The following is an 18,748-nucleotide window of genomic DNA, read 5'->3' on the forward strand; positions in this document are numbered from 1 at the left end:
ATCGGCTCACTTCATTCCAGTAAAAACTAGCTATGGATCGGCTAAGTATGCTAAATTTTATATTTATTATATTGTACGATTGCATGGAGTTCCTATGACCATAGTGTCTGATCGAAGGCCATAGTTTACTAATAAGTTTTGGAGAAGTTTACACAGAGCTTTAGGCACTCGTTTAGACTTTAGTACTGCATATCATCCTCAAACGGATGGTCAGTCAGAGCGTGTGATACAAACGCTCGAAGACATGATAAGGTCAATTGTATTGGATTTGGGAACCACGTGGAATCAACAATTACCTTTAGCGAAATTTGCATATAATAATAGCTACCAAGCTAGTATCGGAATGGCTTCTTTTAGAAGCATTGTATGGACGAAAGTACAAATCGCCCATTGGATGGTTTGAAGTGGGAGAAAGGAAATTGTTAGGTCTTGATTTGGTGCAACAAGTAACTGAGGTGGTGAGTTTAGTAAGGGAATGTCTAAGGATAGCCCAAAGTAGACAAAAGTCTTATGCAGATAATAGGCATCGTCCATTGGAGTTTCAGGTGGGAGATTTTGTATTTCTGAAGGTATCTCCCTTGAAATGAAGTAAAAGATTCAGGAAGAAAGGGAAATTGAGTCCAAGATATATTGGACCTTTTGAGATTCTGGAACAAATTGGGTCCACAGCATATCGGCTAGCCATACCGATGGAACTAGCTCTAGTGAATCCTACATTTCATGTGTCTATGTTAAGGAAGTACATTAGGGACCCGACACATGTTATACGTTATGATTTGGTTCCATTGGATAAAGGATTAACCTACGAAAAGTAGCTAGTGGCAATATTAGACCGTCAAGTAAAGCAATTGTGCTACAAGGAAATTGCCTCAGTAAAGGTCTTGTGGTAAAATTGTTTGGTGGAAGAGGCAACCTGGGAACTCGAAGAGGAGATGAATAAGGAATACCCACACCACTTTCATGACTAAGGTATGCATTACCAACCCATTTTATTTAAATTCGAGGACGAATTTGTTTTAAGTGGGGGAGACTGTAACACCCTGTACCCTCATTTAGTAGACAAATAAGACCCTATCAATTTAAGTGCCATAGAGCAGGAACGGGTAAAAAGAATATTTTAGAATAAAATATTATTTTATGAATAAAATAATATTAAAATATTAATATTTTATCAATTGCAAAAATTGGTCCGAAAGAAGGATAATATGACTAATCTAACTGGAGGAGAAGAAGTAAGAAAGAATTTTAAAGGAAAAACGATATTAGTGGGGCTCGCGCGTTTTTATTAAATTAAGCTAGCTCGAGTAAGTAAATATTTAAATATTATGATGATACCCCGTTGAAGTTCAACTTCGATATTTTGATTGTATCTGTGTAAAGGAATAAAGATAGAAGGAAAATTGAATTTAAAACGTGGTGGGAGGACCTAATTGTAAAAGCTAAAAGTTTAGAGGGTATTACTGTAAACAAAAGAAAGCTTGAGGATTTATATGTAAATTTTAAGATTTAGAGATAAATAGGAAATTATTGGTCAAAGAAGAAAAAGTCAAAAGACATTAAGCATGGGCAAGCCACCCATGAGGACATTGTAGGGAGAAAAGAAGAAGATAAAGATGAGAGAAAAATACAAGTTAAGAAATAAAATAATAAAAAAATATATATGATAAAATAAAAGATGAGTGGGTAGCCGCCCATGTGAGAAATGAGGGAGTCAAGAATCTATTTTAAGCTTGTCTTCGGATGTAGGGGTTGATCATGAAAAAGAAATAAAAAAAGATAAGAAGGAATCTTTGAGAAAGAATAAAGAAATGAAAGGAAAAATGGTAAAAAATGTAAAAAAAAAGTGTGTGGCGGGTGGCTTGTGAAAGTGGCTTTTTGCCATGTGATTCCAACCTTCAAAACAAGTGTAAAACAAAGTCAAGGAGGCCATGAACCTTGGACAGTCCTCCCATGATGAGAGAAAAAATAAAAAACATGGGGAACCCGCCACACACTTTTCTTCACCTTTTTCACTATTTTTCCTTTCATTTCTTTATTCTTTCTCAAAGATTCTTTCTTATCCTTTTTAATTTCTTCTTCATGGCCAGCCCCTACATCCCAAGACAAGCTTAAAATAGATTTTATCATTTAAATCTCATTCTTTCATTTCATTTAAATCTTACCACGTTGTAATATGCAACTTTTGATTTATTTACCAAACTTTGATTTATTCAGCATTAGTACCTATTTTTTTAATTTACTCTTATGTTAAACTTATAAATTCTATGGTACGAGTATGATTTTCATATATTAACTTCTTAGAAATGATAAAAAATTTGAATCTATAGTTATTCGAGAAAGACATATTCCAATTATGGTGTGGCAGCTTAAGAGGATAATTTTGTTTTAAATACATGTTTAGATAACTTAAATATAAACCATTGGTTGATATAATAGTCACGTTATTCTAAAAATCGACAGCGCATTCATTGAGGATAAGGAAAAAGGACAAAGAAAATCTGGGTCCAACATTATTGATGTGATAGGTTGATAGATATATGAGTGGAAAGAAATTATTCCAATTATTATCAAACATTAATTATATGCACTCATTGATCATGAGTCTTGTGACTTTAGTAAGTGAACAAGAAAACATTATGTTGATCTACGTGTTGTCGCATCATTATGGATAAAAGATTGAAGTTATCCACGTTTTTGTTATTTATTTATCTATTTTTTAAAGTAAAAAGGTCAAAAAATATTTATTTTTAGATGATAAATATATATATATTTAATATATTTATATTTCAAGTAGAATATATTTCATTTGATAATATTCAATATTAGAAAAGAATATGATCCTTAAAAAAAAGTACTTTATTTCAATTTTTTTCTTAAAATTTATTTTATTTTTATACTTTTTACCTTTGTGGTTACTTGTTTAAGGGACCATTCTTATACATTTCACAAATTTTATCGTTGCTTTTCTCATTATCTTCTCTCTTCGTTATCTTTAACAGCTATAAAAATGAGTGGCGCAGATATTTTTGTTTTTGAAAGGTAAGATAGTCCAAGGACTACCACAAGGAAACCCAATCTCACTAAAACAACACAATACAAGGTACTGAACAATCAACTAAGTGCAATAACCAAAATCAACAAAAAATCTCGACATAACCTACTAGGCCATAAATGAGTTTATATGTCAAAGGGAGAAAACAAAACAAGGAGCCATTCAACAATACCTAACCAAATCAACCTTAGCAACCCACTATAAAAACAAGAGGAAATTGTGGGAAATGACCTTTGTAGTAAGGTGACTTCAAAAATGACCGTCTCTATAAATTTAACTATTTTTAGCCGATTTGTGGCACGACTTGACAAGAATACCCTTTAATCCAATTAATCCAAATGAAGGCGCATCTCAGTTTCTTTCTTTCTGCTCTTCCGCCATTCAGCTTAAAATTCCAAAATTAAGTCTCGATTTAGATTAAGCTATCTCTCCGTCCAGCTCTTCAGGGCCATCGAGGTCTATATCGGCAACCATCTTTCTCACGATCCTAAAGTGTAGAGATGACATCAAGGTATTTGTTATGGGTTCTTGCGTTTATTTAGGGTTATTCATAGAATGAAAAAGTTGATGGGTAAATTATATGAGTTTGGAAACTTAAATCTGGCTGGGGGTAGCGAAATCAATCAGTTTATAGGCGATGCGTGAATATTTCTTAGGCATTAAGTCACTGGATATTAGGGTGGGTGACTGAATATTAGGACTCGTAACCTGTTTATTTGGCATTAGGTGCCTGAATATTTGTTGAGCATTGCGTGAGTTCTTTATAGGCATTACGTGACTGAATATATGTTGAGCGTTGCATGAGAGTTAATACGTGACTGAATATTACCTGACTGAATATTTGTTGAATATTGCGTGAGTTTTTTATAGGCATTACGTGACTGAATATTTGTTAGTGTTGCGTGACAGGCGTTACGTGACTTAATATTACATGACTGAATATTTGTTGAGCATTGCGTGACCTATTTGTAGGCATTGCGTGACTTTAGCTACCTAATGCTGAAGGTGATTCTCTATTGATTATCTTCAATAACCTAATAAGCTCTAATGTAATTCTTGAAGTTTATATATAATTTCAGAATTGTATAGTAGCAATAGTATTAGATTTTGGTTGGTTTACCATGATGCCTAAATTAAAAAAAAAAAGAAAAGAGGAAACGATAACGAATTTCTTGGAAAAGAGAAAAGAGGTAACATTAAAATCCTTTTTGATTAGTGAAAAAGAGAGAAAACCTTTAAGCTGCTTTTTATTAAGAATTTCTTGAAAAATGATGTTTGGCCTGGCTTTTGCTTTTAAGAGGTAGATAAGATGAAAAGGCGGGTCAAATAGGTACTTAATAACCAATTCAGCTCCCCTTCATTGCATTGATATGGCTATAGAAAATGAAGAGTCAGCTTTCATGCCTATAAATAAAGGAAACCATTAACTATTTGAATCAAATTCAATTATCTTAATCAATCTCAGATAATTGAAAAATGACCTCTAGAGATCCAAGAGTCGAGAAGGGGAAAGAGGCAGCCTCCGAAGAGGAGGAGGTGCCTTTGAGTGTGAGGGACCAGTTGCACATATTCTTGAGTGTAAGGGACTAGTTGCACATATTCTTGAGTGTGAGGGACCAGTTGCACATATTCCAACAGGAGATTTAAGTCCTCATCGAAAACCTGATGCAAAGGACTTTTGACCTGAAGGCTGCCATCCTGAGCAACGAAAAGATTCTCGTCGAGATAGAGTTCAAAGTAGATGAACTTATGAAGAAATGAGCTACAGTTCATTTTTCTTGTATCATCTCCTTGTATTTTCGGGGGGTGTTTTTAATAAAATTTGAATACAATTTATAGCAATTTTTATGTTCATTGAGCACATATTTTGTTGAGTTATTTTCTTCGTTTAAGTTATATTATGTTGAATAACTTCGTGAGTGGATGTTAGGCATTGGGTGACCTATTATTAGGTATTGGGAGAGTGGGTTATACGCAACGCGTGAATTGTGCTATGCATATCTTCTGTTGAGACATTGCGTGAGTAGTTTGTATGTATATGGAATAGAGTACCTATGGTGACGTGTTGTTATGTATTGCGTGACGTTGGGCCAGTACGTGACTGTTTAAGTTGGCATAACGTGAGTGGATATTAGGCATCGATTGACTTATTATTAGGTGTTGTGAGACTAGTGGTGCGTGACTAGTGCAATTAACCTCTTGTTTAGAGGCTTATTATTCATTGGGTGACTTATTCTTAGGTGTTGCAAGCATGGCGGTGCGTGACTGACTTGTGCAGTTCATGTGTTGCTCTAAGGCTTTTGTTCAGTAGTTTTTTAGGAAGTACATGACTGGTTTTTATATATTATGTTACCTATTGTAGCAAGAGTTGTGGCGCGGGACTTGTGCAATTCATGTGTTGTTTTGAGGTTTTTGTTCAATAGTTTTTAGGCTTGCGCATATGTATGGAGTTTGACTGTGGATTACTTGTGCGATTCACCTCTTGTTTTTTAGGTGGTAGCGCTTCTTCTCTGCTTTGCTCGTAAAAAGAGGTTTAAAACCCCTCAGCAAGTAATCCACGGTCAGACTCCACACATATGTGCCCTATGGGAATGCATTCCACTCATCGATGTTCTCGACCAGCGACAACAACCATGGAACCACAGATTGTCTGTAGTCTTGACCGAATAAAACATCGGTCACGATCAAGATGAGGGCCATCTTGCTCGCGTCTCCCTCCTGTTGAAACTGCCTTCCCTTGAACGTATCTAAAACCTATTGGATCTTCACCTCCTTCCTCGGTCCTTAATATCTTAGGTGAATTCCTGAAACAGAATAATTAATCCAAGTGTGGAGCATGGATTATTAAGTAAATCAACATATATACATTAAAGCATTACAGTTGACCCAAAATAATACAGAAGGAACCCATGCAGATAAATTTCATGCAATTATGACACTCGTGCAATTTCCTACAATAATAGCCACGCAATGCCTAATCAATTAGTCACGCAATTACTAACATTAAATCACGCAATTCTAAGAACAACTAATCGAATCACGCGCACACTAACTGATAACATAGAAACCAGTCACGCAATGACCTATCAATCAGTCAAGCTAAGTTGAACCTTTTTTCAATCACACAACCCCAACATGACCTCATGCCAAAATCCACTAACGCAAACGGTGCCAATCATCTAAGCACGCCCTCACTCATGCAATATCCAAACCCTCAACCGAATTCCTAACACATACACATCAACCAGTCACGCATGGCCGGTCACCTTTCCACCCCTAAACACCAACAATACCACCTTCATGTTTATATTCAAAAATTTCAAACAACAAAAATATCAATATGAACGTGCAATATGTACAGGTTTATGCTCAAAAACCTTAACCCTAAACATGAACAATAACCATTCTATCAAAAACCTCCACATGGTTGAAAATAAAATAAAATAATTCATAAAAAAATATTATACCTTTCTCAGCGTAATGTCAACTTCCTCACACTGCTCAATATGTGAACTACCTTTGTGCGAATAATAACCACTCCAAAAGGCTCCTACCACTACCAAAATGCTCAGAAGTTGAGCTGTTGAGGAATGCTTTTGCAAACTTACTTATGAGGATATGTACGGTCTCTCGATGAAACCGAAGAGTTGTGGTCCACATAAAGGACACACTTGACCCGTTAATAGGTTTTGGGTTGAAGCGCAGAGCCTAGTGAAGGGGTCGGTTTCATTAAGAACAATTTTGTCCAATTTTTTTTTCTCTTGGTTAAAAATAGTTAAAATTATAAAGAGGATCATTCTCAAAAACGCCTTATACCTAAGGCCCATTTAAGAAGAGGACTCTAAAAACAAAGTTTGAAAAAGCATAACTTTAATTAAACTTAATAGAATTATGATCATCATCACCCATACAATGAATGGACAGCAACTCTTTCTTGCTCCCTTAGAACACCCTATTTGACCAAAAAATCAACTTCACCGTTAGGACTTCTAAGCACATATTTGGACTTCACATTATTAATTTGAATTTTAAACTTTTCAATTGCTAAAATATGAAACCTAAACTTCTCATTTTTAATGGGATCTTCAAGAAATTTTTGGCTCAATTTCTGGACTATTTTTTGAACCTAGAAGCATGATTTTGTTATATTCCTAAGCTTTATTGAACCTTATTGCTATAAGATTAAGTACAAATTATATAAATTATAATTTATAGATATAACTAAATTGAAATTTTTTAAATATAAATTGATTAATTATTTTAAAGATAAGTTTAAAACTTTTCACATTATTGCACCAGGAAAACGTTATATCGTATTTGTTGACTGATGATGTGCCTATGAAAAGCAACGAGTGAAACACAATGCTTTTCATTTCATTAAAATCTTACCATGTGATAATATGCGGCCTTTGATTTATTTACCAAACTTTGATTTATTCAACATTATTACCTTTTTTTTTAATTTACTCTTATGTTAAACCTTTAAATTCTGTGGTACGAGTATGATTTTCATACATTAACTTTTCAGAAATGATAAAAATTTAAATATGTAGTTATTCGAGCAAGACATATTTCAATTATGGTGTGGCAGCGATTTCAAAAAAAAAAATTTATGGTGTGGCAGCTTAAGGGAATAATTTTATTTTAAATACATGTATAGATGTTTGCCTAGTGTATTATAGTCAATTATTTTCAATATAATGTTTTAATTTGTTTGAAAGTTTTGTTATTATAATCTTTTATTACATGACTGATATTTATTAATCTATTAACATGTTTTATAATTAGATTTATCTTTTATGCATTGTTATATATGAATTCTATATATTATAAGTGAATTAAATTATATCACCTCATTTATAAACAAATTCAAAATTGAAAAATCTCAAAAACAAATATTTAAAATTCTAAAAATATTTATTTTGAAAATTTTTTAAACTTTTATCTTTTTACATTTATAAAATAAAATTTTATAATTAAATGATAATCCGAAGACCAGTAAGAATTCTTGTGTCATGTGTAACTTTTTTGGAATGAGAGGTTGAAGTATAAATTGAAGGATTGGAGTGGGACAAAAGAAACGGGCGGAAAACCGACATTGCATTCATTGAGGATTAGGGAAAAAGACAAAGAAAATTTGGTTCAACATTATTTGATGTGATGAGTTGATGGATACATGAATGGAAAGAAATTGTTCCAATCACTATCAAGCATTAATTAGGCACACATTGATCATGGGTGTCACGACCTGGAACTCCCATCGGGCTCGTGACAACCGCCGCGACATCCCGATAAGCACTCATTACCCCGAATGCCGATCGAAACTCCGCAAGGCTTAGCATCAACTTCCGCATCTCCCCGGTGAGCGACAGTTATTAAGTCTCGTATTTCAAGAAATCATAAGTTATTTCTAACTCAAAACAATAAAATATTATTTTCTACCTCACATGGGCATTTTCATCATTTTTTATTTTTTTTGTTTTTAAAATTTTGAAATCCGTAAAAATGTAATATGTAAGTGGAAACACATATTTCATGATTTAAATTAAATTTTGAAGTCTAAAACATTCGTTTAAAGTAAAATTATAGCTATTTGAATATAATAAAAATATTAAATAAAATATTCTATTTTCTTAAAACGCAATATTTTCAAAGTCTTCATAAAATAACTTTTGTAGCGTAAGAGTAAAATAAATTTATTCATATAGTAATAAAGATAATTAAAGTATGAAATTTCATTTACAGTGACACGTGGGCCCTCAACTAACCAAGAAGGTGTAGAGCTACGAACTCTTACTTCCTATGATGCAACTTCGAGATTAATTCTCGTCTTAATCAACTATCAACAAACTGTCCTAAGCCTGAAAAATGGATAGGAAGAGGGGTGAGATTATAATTACATAATCCCAGTGAGTAAACAATTATCATCAAAAGCATCTAAAGCCGAGTAGATGGAGACAATATAAAAACGTTATATCTCAATAATGTTCATAACACAAAATTCGTTTCAATCTATACCAAATAATTTCTTTTCATCAAAATTTTTCGGCTTATGAATTTCTTAAACTTGGCCCCTGCCAGAATCATTCTCGCGGGTACCTTCGTCAAGGTATCCCACTGAGACCGCCAAGGCTGTTCAATGACCCATACCCATAAACATGTTTTCACATCTAACACACAGCCGTTCCTTGGCGTTGGCTGAGTCTCACTCTCACGTGGTGGCCCGTACGTGAGGTGCACTCAAATCATACCTCAGGAGATACTTCACCCAACATCTCCCCCCAGAGGTAAATATATAATTGAGTTACCGTACTCCTCTCATAGGCAGTCTACGAAAATCCCCACCACTGCAGTGACCGTTTAATATACCACCAGACCCATAAAAATTCCAGTAGCATAATATGGCAAATAAAATGTAATTCAGTCTACCAAGACCAATCCCAAAAATTTAGCCATCATGCTACTATAGTGTCATAAGCCCCAATTTCAATAACATATAAAATCATAAATTTCAACACAGTCTCCATATACTCAATTTTCCCAAAACAATATTTGATTTCAAATCCAGTATGAATCTCATTTTTATTAAAAAAACATTTTAATTGGAAAACATAATATTTTATAATTTAAATTCACCATTCAATAAAAGCATTAAACAAGTATAATTACTCTAGATATTTAAGACGATAAATTGTCCACTCACAGCTCTAGGAGTCGATGTACTCCTAATCCCAGTCTTCAAGCACAATTTCTGTACTTTTACCAGTGTACTTTGCTCACCACCTATCCACAATGTACAATACATAATTCACCACATCAATGCTTGACCATTATAAAATCAATTCAGGCTCAGTATATATGCATGATATGATATACAACTTATCCGACTATCGCTTAAATGCGGTGCTGACCTAATTCGGCCTATTACCCGATTAAATTGATATACGCGTCCATTTAAACTCCAAATTAATTTTTTTCAGTTTCTACACCTCAATTGCACCCAAATTGACTTAATGTCCCTCAGTGTGGTGCAAATTATCAGTCTTGATAGCAAATTACGGAAATACCCCTAATGGGTAAAAATTCATATTTTTGCTCCGAAAATTCTCATTATTTTTCTAGACTCATAATTCATCATTATTCATCATAATTCCTCAAATAAACATCAAGATCATCAGCCAATATTCCTCTAGAAAATTCGGCCAATAATGGTAATGGAGGAAAATAAATTCTTTTGTTGTTGTTTTGTTCCTACATATACTAAACTAACTTAAAACACTAACATAACTTAAAATCAAATTAATCTAACAAGTTTCTCTCTCCTAACCAATTTTTCAGAATTGAATTCATCATAATAACTCAATTTTCAACCATGAAAATCAAGAACAAAAGCATGGGTAAGCTAGGTATCAAGGAAAACTAAAGAAATTCTAACTTACCTAGCTTCTTTCCTTGATTTCTTCACTTTTTCTTTGAATTTTCACCTAGGTTTTCTTGTTTTTCGCTTTGTTCTTCCTCTCTTTCTCTCTCTTCCTTGCTTGGCCGGCCATATGAAGAAAATGGGCTGATTTTATGCCTTTTTAATAAGAAACAATAAAATAATAAAGGTATGACACATGGCATTTTCTTATTAGTCTATTTTTAAAATTTTAAAATTTTAATCCTTTTTATCTCCACCACACAATTAGTCAATGGTCAAAATGAGGATAAAGGAAGACCATGTGCTGAAAAAATGTCCTGGTGGTGGAAAATTACAATTTTGCCCCTAGGGTGACAAAATTACCATTTTACCCTTTTACTCCAAATTATACCGAAATTAAAATTTTTCACTTCTAAACCTCAAATCTTACTCCAATAAGTCAAATTATACTCCAATAAGTCAAATGGGGTAAAAATAATCTTTTCTAAAATTCTCATTTTATCCCCAAGTGGCAAATGACCATTTTACCCCTAGATAGCGAAAATTTCGATTTGACTCCAAATTGTTTCTTGAACTCCGAACCACCATATTAAACCATTCTGGGACTTTAAAATTCTTAATTTCATCGTAAATTCTCTATTTGATCTAGTTCGAGGCTTAAATCAACTTTATTGTACCTCTAGGTACAATACCGACTTTTGTAAATTTTTCGGGACTCTCCTAGCATGCAAACATGCTATCCATCACATGTATGTCATGATAAATATTTTTATAGAGTCGAGCTTGTCATCTTCTCCCCCACTTGGATCAACCATATGATCCTTCTTCTTGATTGACTTCGACTTCTGGCTAAATATTAATATTTTAATATTATTTTATTAATAAAATATTATTTTATTCTAAAAATTTTGTCTTATCTCCTTGGTACCCAAAATACCTTATTATGCCTCACTTGACTTCCAAATCACCTTTTATCTCACAAATTCTCCTCCGATAAAATTATTATTATTTTTTCACTTGCGAAATATTTTATCCTAAACTACTCCTTTCATCTTTTATCACTTCTAAACATTTTAATTGACCTCAATTTGCATTCGATTAACTTTATTTATCACCATATCAAAGTATGGGGTATTTCAATGGGTCTCATGACTTTAGTAAGTGAACAAAGGTATATGAATGTGATATATGTGCTGTCGCATGTTATGGATAAAAGATTTAAGTTATCCTGATTTTATTATTTATTTATCTGCTTTTGAAGATAAAAAGATAGAAATAAAGGTAGAACATCTTAATTTGTTAAATTTTAGTTAAAATTTTAAACGAATTTATTAATTTTTGAAATGAATATTTTATCTCAAAAATGAAAATACTATTAACAAAAATTAAAAAAATAAAATATTTTTTATCAATTTTAAAAATTATTATTATATTTTAAAAAAATAAATAAATAAAGCACCAATCTCCCAAGAATGGGGAGCATCGATTGGTGCCCCCCTCCCGGGGAGCTTAAGAGCTTCCCATTTGAGGAGGTTTTTTCTTTTATAATTGATAAAAAAAATTAAAAATTTAATAAAATTATATAATAGTAATTTTAAAAATTAATCAAAGATAAAATTATCATTTTTCTCCTATCACATCATCGAATTGATAAAAACATTAATGATTGACTAATGGTTAGACTAGGGTGTCCAGTGAAAAATTTTTTTTTAGGGTGGAGTGTCTATTTTGAAAACTAATGGACTTCTATACAATTTCGATCAAAACTTAAGGGTTTAGGGTATTTTACCCTAAAAGAAAATATATATTAGATATTGAAATCAATAAATTTTTTAGAATTATGCATGTAATATACATATATATATAATTCTTTTTAATGATAAAATACATGATTTTAATTTTATATAGATTAATTAATTAAGTTATAATTTGTGTTACATTTTAAGTATTCATACATTTTGATTTAATTATTATATTGTTGTTGACCTTGTGGTTTTGTTTTTGTTTCATAAATTTTTTTAGAAAATTAATATGTAAGTAACCAATAACAAGAAATAAAAAACTAATCAAACAAAATCTTTTTATAGCATTTAATGAAAAATGTATTTAATTTTTTTACGTCCTAAAAATTTATACCAAATTAGAACAAAAAAATTGAAAAATGATTTAAGTTTAATTTTTTGATTATATGTGCATATAATTACAATAATAAATCGTTTTAAAGGTGATATATTCAAAATTTTAATCAAATATATTGTGTTTCATTTATAAAGTGGGATTAATGACATGTTGTTGTTGAGTTCATTTGAATTATAAACAGGCCCTTAAAATGATTAATAATTTCTTTTGGAGAAAATGAAGGTAAATTAAAATTTATATTTATTAAAAGAATAAAGAATTAGCATCTAAAAAATAAAAGCAATATAAGAAGATAGCATTAGCTAGAAAAAAAAGTGTATTGATCAAAATTATATTTTTAATTTATATTATTCCTTTTGCTTTGTTGATTATTTACATCCACTATTCATTCTAGACGTGGCAATTTATATTTTAATGTCTTTATTGTGTCGATACGATTAACACATGAAATATGATAAGGTTAAATACCAATACGACACGAATAATTATTCGTATCAGCATTTGAAACACGTACACGGATATATTTAATAACCGTATAACACGACACGATATGACTATCATGTTTATAAATCCTGTTAAGATTTTTTATACAACACAACAAGATTAATAAATATGATTACCATAATTTTTCCTAACAAGTTTAATATGATTAACTTAAAATATTTACAATTAAATATAATTTTATTATTAAAATTTAAAATCAATAATTACAAAAATAATTATAACAAAATAATAATAACATCAAATATAATAAAATTTAACATAAATAACATACATAAAATTCATTATCATATTAATAAAATTTATCATTAATATTAAACATGTCATTTACACACGTTTAAACACAATAATACGATTACTATGATTAATTAAACATATTTAAATATATTTTAAATGAATTAATCATATTTGACATGATCAAGACACAAAATTTAATATCATATTTTTTTGTATCATGTTATCATATTTTGTCTAAATTCTCATATCTAATATATTCTCATAAAATTAATAAATTATAAGCTATACGGACAATATTTTTTGTCCATACGTTATCTTATCTTGTATCTCAATTGCCTCTCACTATTATCGTCACAAAACTTGTGCATTTATTGACGAACCTGTCAAGACCAATGATGACAAAACAAAATTGACAAGACCTTATGTTACCTGCCACGTATGATATATTTTTCTAATTTTATTTGATATTTTATCCATATTTATACTATACATTTCATACTTACGTCAAGTACACATTATAAAAATAAATCAAATAATAAATTTTAGGTCATAAATAAAATTAAAAATTAAACAATAAATTAGGATTAAACGAAGTGGGATAAAAATAAAAAATTGGTAAATAATAAATTTACCAAGCTTTATCTTCTCTTTTAATTATTTTATATTCAAAAATAAAAAATTGATATATAGTAACAGGGCGTCTCAAATAAAGAAGTCACGTTGCTGTCCAGAGCTAAATGCAATGATACAAAGGCATCTGCTTCTCCTTTAATGGTACTAGCGCGTGGTCACAAGCTCTTTTAACATTTTCTGACTTACGATTTTCGTCCGTATGTCTATTATTGCTATCGATTTTGGTCTTCATCTCATAACCATGCAATTGAATGAATAACTTAAAAAAAAAAGCAACAAAGGTGGCCCAACCTTGAGATGAATTATGAATATGACACGATGATGCATGGCTTCCAACCTCTATGAAAAAAAGGTGCGTAAAGGGTGTGTCTTCACAGCCCAGCTTTGTAGTCTTTCAGCTTTATGAATAAATAATTTGCCTCTTGCCTCTGCAACATTTATGCATATACGATGTTATAAGCTGGCTTCTGCTTTTACTACCATTATTTTAGTATTGCTCTGACGACTTCCATATGATGCAATCAACAAGAGAAAATTGCTCACAACGAACTTTTTTTCATGTTTTTAATACAAATGTTTTTCTTAGGGGTCTTTATTGTCACGACCCGGAACCCTTATCGGGCCCGTGACAATCGCTACGACGTCTCGATAAGCACTCATTACCCCGAATGCCGATCGAAATCCCGCAAGACTTAATATCAACTTCCGCATCTCCCCTGTGAGCGACAGTTATTAAATCTCGCATTTCAAGAAATCATAAGTTGTTTCCAACTCAAAACAATAAAATATTATTTTCTAGCTCACAGAGGCATTTTCGTTATTTTTTTTTTAAATTTCGAAATCCGTAAAAATGTAATATGTAAGTGGAAACACATATTTCATGATTTAAATTAAATTTTGAAGTCTAAAACATTCGTTTAAAGTAAAATTATAGCTATTTGAATATAATAAAAACATTAAATAAAATATTCTATTTTCTTAAAACACAATATTTTCAAAGTCTTCCTAAAATAACTTTTGTAGCGTAAGAGTAAAATAAATTTATTCATATAGTAATAAAGATAACTAAAGTATGAAATTTCGTTTACAGTGACACGTGGGCCCCCAACTAACCAAGAAGGTGTAGAGCTACGAACCCTTACTTCCTATGAGGCAACTCCGAGATTAATTCTCGTCTTAATTAACTATCAACAAACTGTCCTGAGCTTGAAAAATGGATAGGGAGAGGGGTGAGATTATGATTACATAATCCCAGTGAGTAAACAATTACCATCAAAAGTATCTAAAGCCGAGTAGATGGAGACAATATAAAAATGTTATATCTCAATAATGTTTATAACACAAATTTCGTTTCAATCTATACCAAACAATTTCTTTTCATCAAAATTTTTCGGCTTATGAATTTCTTAAACTTGGCCCCTGCCAGAATCATTCTCGCAGGTACCTTCGTCAAGGTATCCCACTGAGACCGCCAAGGCTGTTCAATGACCCATACCTATAAACATGTTTTCACATCTAACACACAGCCGTTCCTTGGCGTTGGCTGAGTCTCACTCTCACGTGGTGGCCCGAACGTGAGGTGCACTCAAATCGTACCTCAGGAGATATTTCACTCAACATCTCCCCTCGGAGGTAAGTATATAATTGAGTTACCGTGCCCCTCTCATAGGCAGTCCACGGAAACCCCCACCACTGCAGTGACCGTGAGGTGCATTCAAATCTTACCTCAAGAGATATTTCATCCAGCATCTCCCTCCGGAGGTAAATATATAATTGGGTTACCGTGCCTCTCTCATATGCAGTCCATGGAAACCCCCACCACTGCAGTAACCGTTTAATATGTCAAACCCTGCTTTATAAAATAATTATAATATCATTCACATGCTCGATAGAATGTTTGTATATTTAGGAAGTTCGAGAAATCGTTAAAAGACGATATTGCCCCTAATGGTATCATTAAGTCGATTAAGCCTCGAACTAGTTCAAATAGGAATTTTAAGGTAAAATTAAGAGTTTCACAGTTCAGGGATGACTCAAAATGGTAATTAGGAGTTCGAGGATCAATTCGGAGTCAAATTGAAATTTTCACTATATAGGGGTAAAATTGTAATTTTTCCATCTGCGGACAAAATTTGAGATTTTGAGAGAATTTAGATCACATTTGACAAATTGGGGAATGATATGAGTATAAGGGATAAAAAATATGTCTATGGGCAATTTTTCATTTTTTGGGGTAAAAATGTAATTTTTCACTTTACGGGGGCAAAAGTGTAATTTTTAAAAATTTGCTTCACCAAAACTTTGGAAAAGTCTAGAAATTTCATGGAGGACATGGATAAGTGAAGAGGATTGAGTGGTAGAAAAAGAAAGTAAAAAAAAATGGCTAGAAAAAAATAAAATAATAAAATATTCAAAAGGTAAATAAAATAATAATATTTTATTAAGCCTATTAAAAGGCTTGAAAGTTCCAGAATTCTTCATTGGGATGGTCAGCCAAAACCAGCAGGAGAGAGAGAGAAATAAGAACAAACCCTAGAGTGAGAAAATTCAAAGAAAAAGTGTGATTTTTCAAGGAATCAAGTGTTTAAAGGTATGATTTTTCAAGCTTAGCTTAAGATTTATCATTTCCATGCATTTCTTATCATTTTTCATGGTTGAATCATGTGATTTGAGGATGAATTCAATTCTGGAAAAATGGGTTAGGAGAGAGAAACTTGTTAGATTAATTTGATTTTAAGTTATGTTAGTGTTTTAAGTTAGTTTAGCATATTTAGGAATAAAACAACAAGAAAAGAATTTATTTTCCTCCATTACCATTATTGGCTGAATTTTCTAGGGGAATATTGGCTGATGATCTTGATGTTTATTTGAGGAATTATGATGAATAATGATGAATTATGAGTCTAGAAAAATAATGGAAATTTTTGGAGCAAAAATATGAATTTTTACCCATTAGGGGTATTTTCGTAATTTGCTATCAGGACTGATAATTTGCACCACACCGAGGGACATTAAGTCAATTTGGGTGCAATTGAGGTATAGAAACTGAAAAAAATTAATTTGAGATTAAATTGGACGCGTTAGTAATTTAATCGGGTAATAGGCCGAATTAGGTCAGCACCGCATTTAAGCGGTAGTCGGATAAGTTGCATGTCATATCATGCATATATACCGAGCCTGAATTGATTTTATAATGGTCAAGCATTGATGTGGTGAATTATGTATTGTACATTGTGGATAGGTGGTGAGCAAATTACACTGGTAAAAGTACCAAAATTGTGCTTGAAGACTGGGATTAGGAGTACATCGACTCCTAGAACTGTGAGTGGACAATTTATCGTCTTAAATATCTAGAGTTATTATACTTGTTTGATGATTTTATTGAGTGGTGAGTTTAAATTATAAAATATTATGTGTTCCAATTAAAATGTTTTTTAATAAAAAAGAGATTTATACTGATTTTGAAATCAAATATTGTTTTGGGAAAATTGAGTATATGGAGATTGTGTTGAAATTTATGATTTTATATGTTATTGAAATTGGGGCTTATGACACTATGGTAGCATAATGGCTAAATTTTTGGGGTTGGCATGAAATATATGAATAGTTTTGGATTGGTCTCGGTAGACTGGATTACATTTTATTCGCCATATTATGCTACTGGAATTTTTATGGGTCTGGTGGTATATTAAACGGTCACTGCAGTGGTGGGGGTTTTCGTGGGCTGCCTATGAGAGGGGCACGATAACTCAATTATATACTTACCTCCGGGGGGAGATGTTGGGTGAAGTATCTCCTGAGGTATGATTTGAGTGCACCTCACGTTTGGGCCACCACGTGAGAGTGAGACTCAGCCAACGCCAAGGAACGGTTGTGTCAGATGTGAAAACATGTTTATGGGTATGGGTCATTGAACAGCCTTGGCGGTCTCAATGGGATACCTTGACGAAAGTACCCGTGAGAATGATTCTGGCAGGGGCCAAGTTTAAGAAATTCATAAGTCGGGGAAATTTTGATGAAAAGAAATTATTTGGTATAGATTGAAACGAATTTTGTGTTATGAACATTATTGAGATATAACGTTTTTATATTGTCTCCATCTACTCGGCTTTAGATGCTTTTGATGGTAATTGTTTACTCACTGGGATTATTTAATCTCACCCCTCTTCCTATCCATTTTTCAGGCTCAGGACAGTTTGTTGATAGTTGATTAAGACGAGAATTAATCTCGAAGTTGCATCATAGGAAGTAAGGGTTCGTAGCTCTACACTTTCTTGGTTAGTTAGGGGCCCACGTGTCACTGTAAACGAAATTTCATACTTTAATTATCTTTATTACTATATGAATAAATTTATTTTACTCTTACGCTACAAAAGTAATTTTATTCTTCAGTTATTTGATTTAAAGTATGTATGAATATATTTAGCTTTTACACCATGTTTTTGACGAGTTTCGGTATTTTTGAAAAAAAAATTGACGAAAATGCCCCTGTGGGCTAGAAAATAATATTTTATTGTTTTGAGTTGGAACCAACTTATGTTTTCTTGAAATGCGAGATTTAATAACTGTCGCTCACCGGGGAGATGCGGAAGTTGATGTTAAGCCTTGCGGGGTTTCGATCGGCATTTGGGGTAATGAGTGCTTATCGGGACGTCGCGGCGGTTGTCACTGGCTCGATGGGAGTTCCGGGTGGTGACATAATATATCACCAGACCCATAAAAATTCTAGTAGCATAATATGACGAATAAAATGTAATTCAGTCTAC

General features: G+C 32.2%; 1 long non-coding RNA gene across 1 annotated transcript; it reads right to left on the reverse strand.

The window, feature by feature from the left end:
* Positions 1–8,149: 8,149 nt before the first annotated feature.
* LOC148763516 (uncharacterized) lies at positions 8,150–10,608 on the reverse strand. Its single transcript, XR_016025486.1, has 3 exons — positions 10,492–10,608; positions 9,756–9,835; positions 8,150–8,913 (listed from the first exon to the last, which is right to left on the reverse strand). It is a non-coding gene; the product is annotated as an uncharacterized LOC148763516 (long non-coding RNA).
* Positions 10,609–18,748: the final 8,140 nt, after the last annotated feature.

Source organism: Theobroma cacao, chromosome 3, assembly GCF_053813885.1.
Source record: "Theobroma cacao isolate CCN51 chromosome 3, ASM5381388v1, whole genome shotgun sequence".
In the NCBI taxonomy this organism is placed as follows: domain Eukaryota; kingdom Viridiplantae; phylum Streptophyta; class Magnoliopsida; order Malvales; family Malvaceae; genus Theobroma; species Theobroma cacao.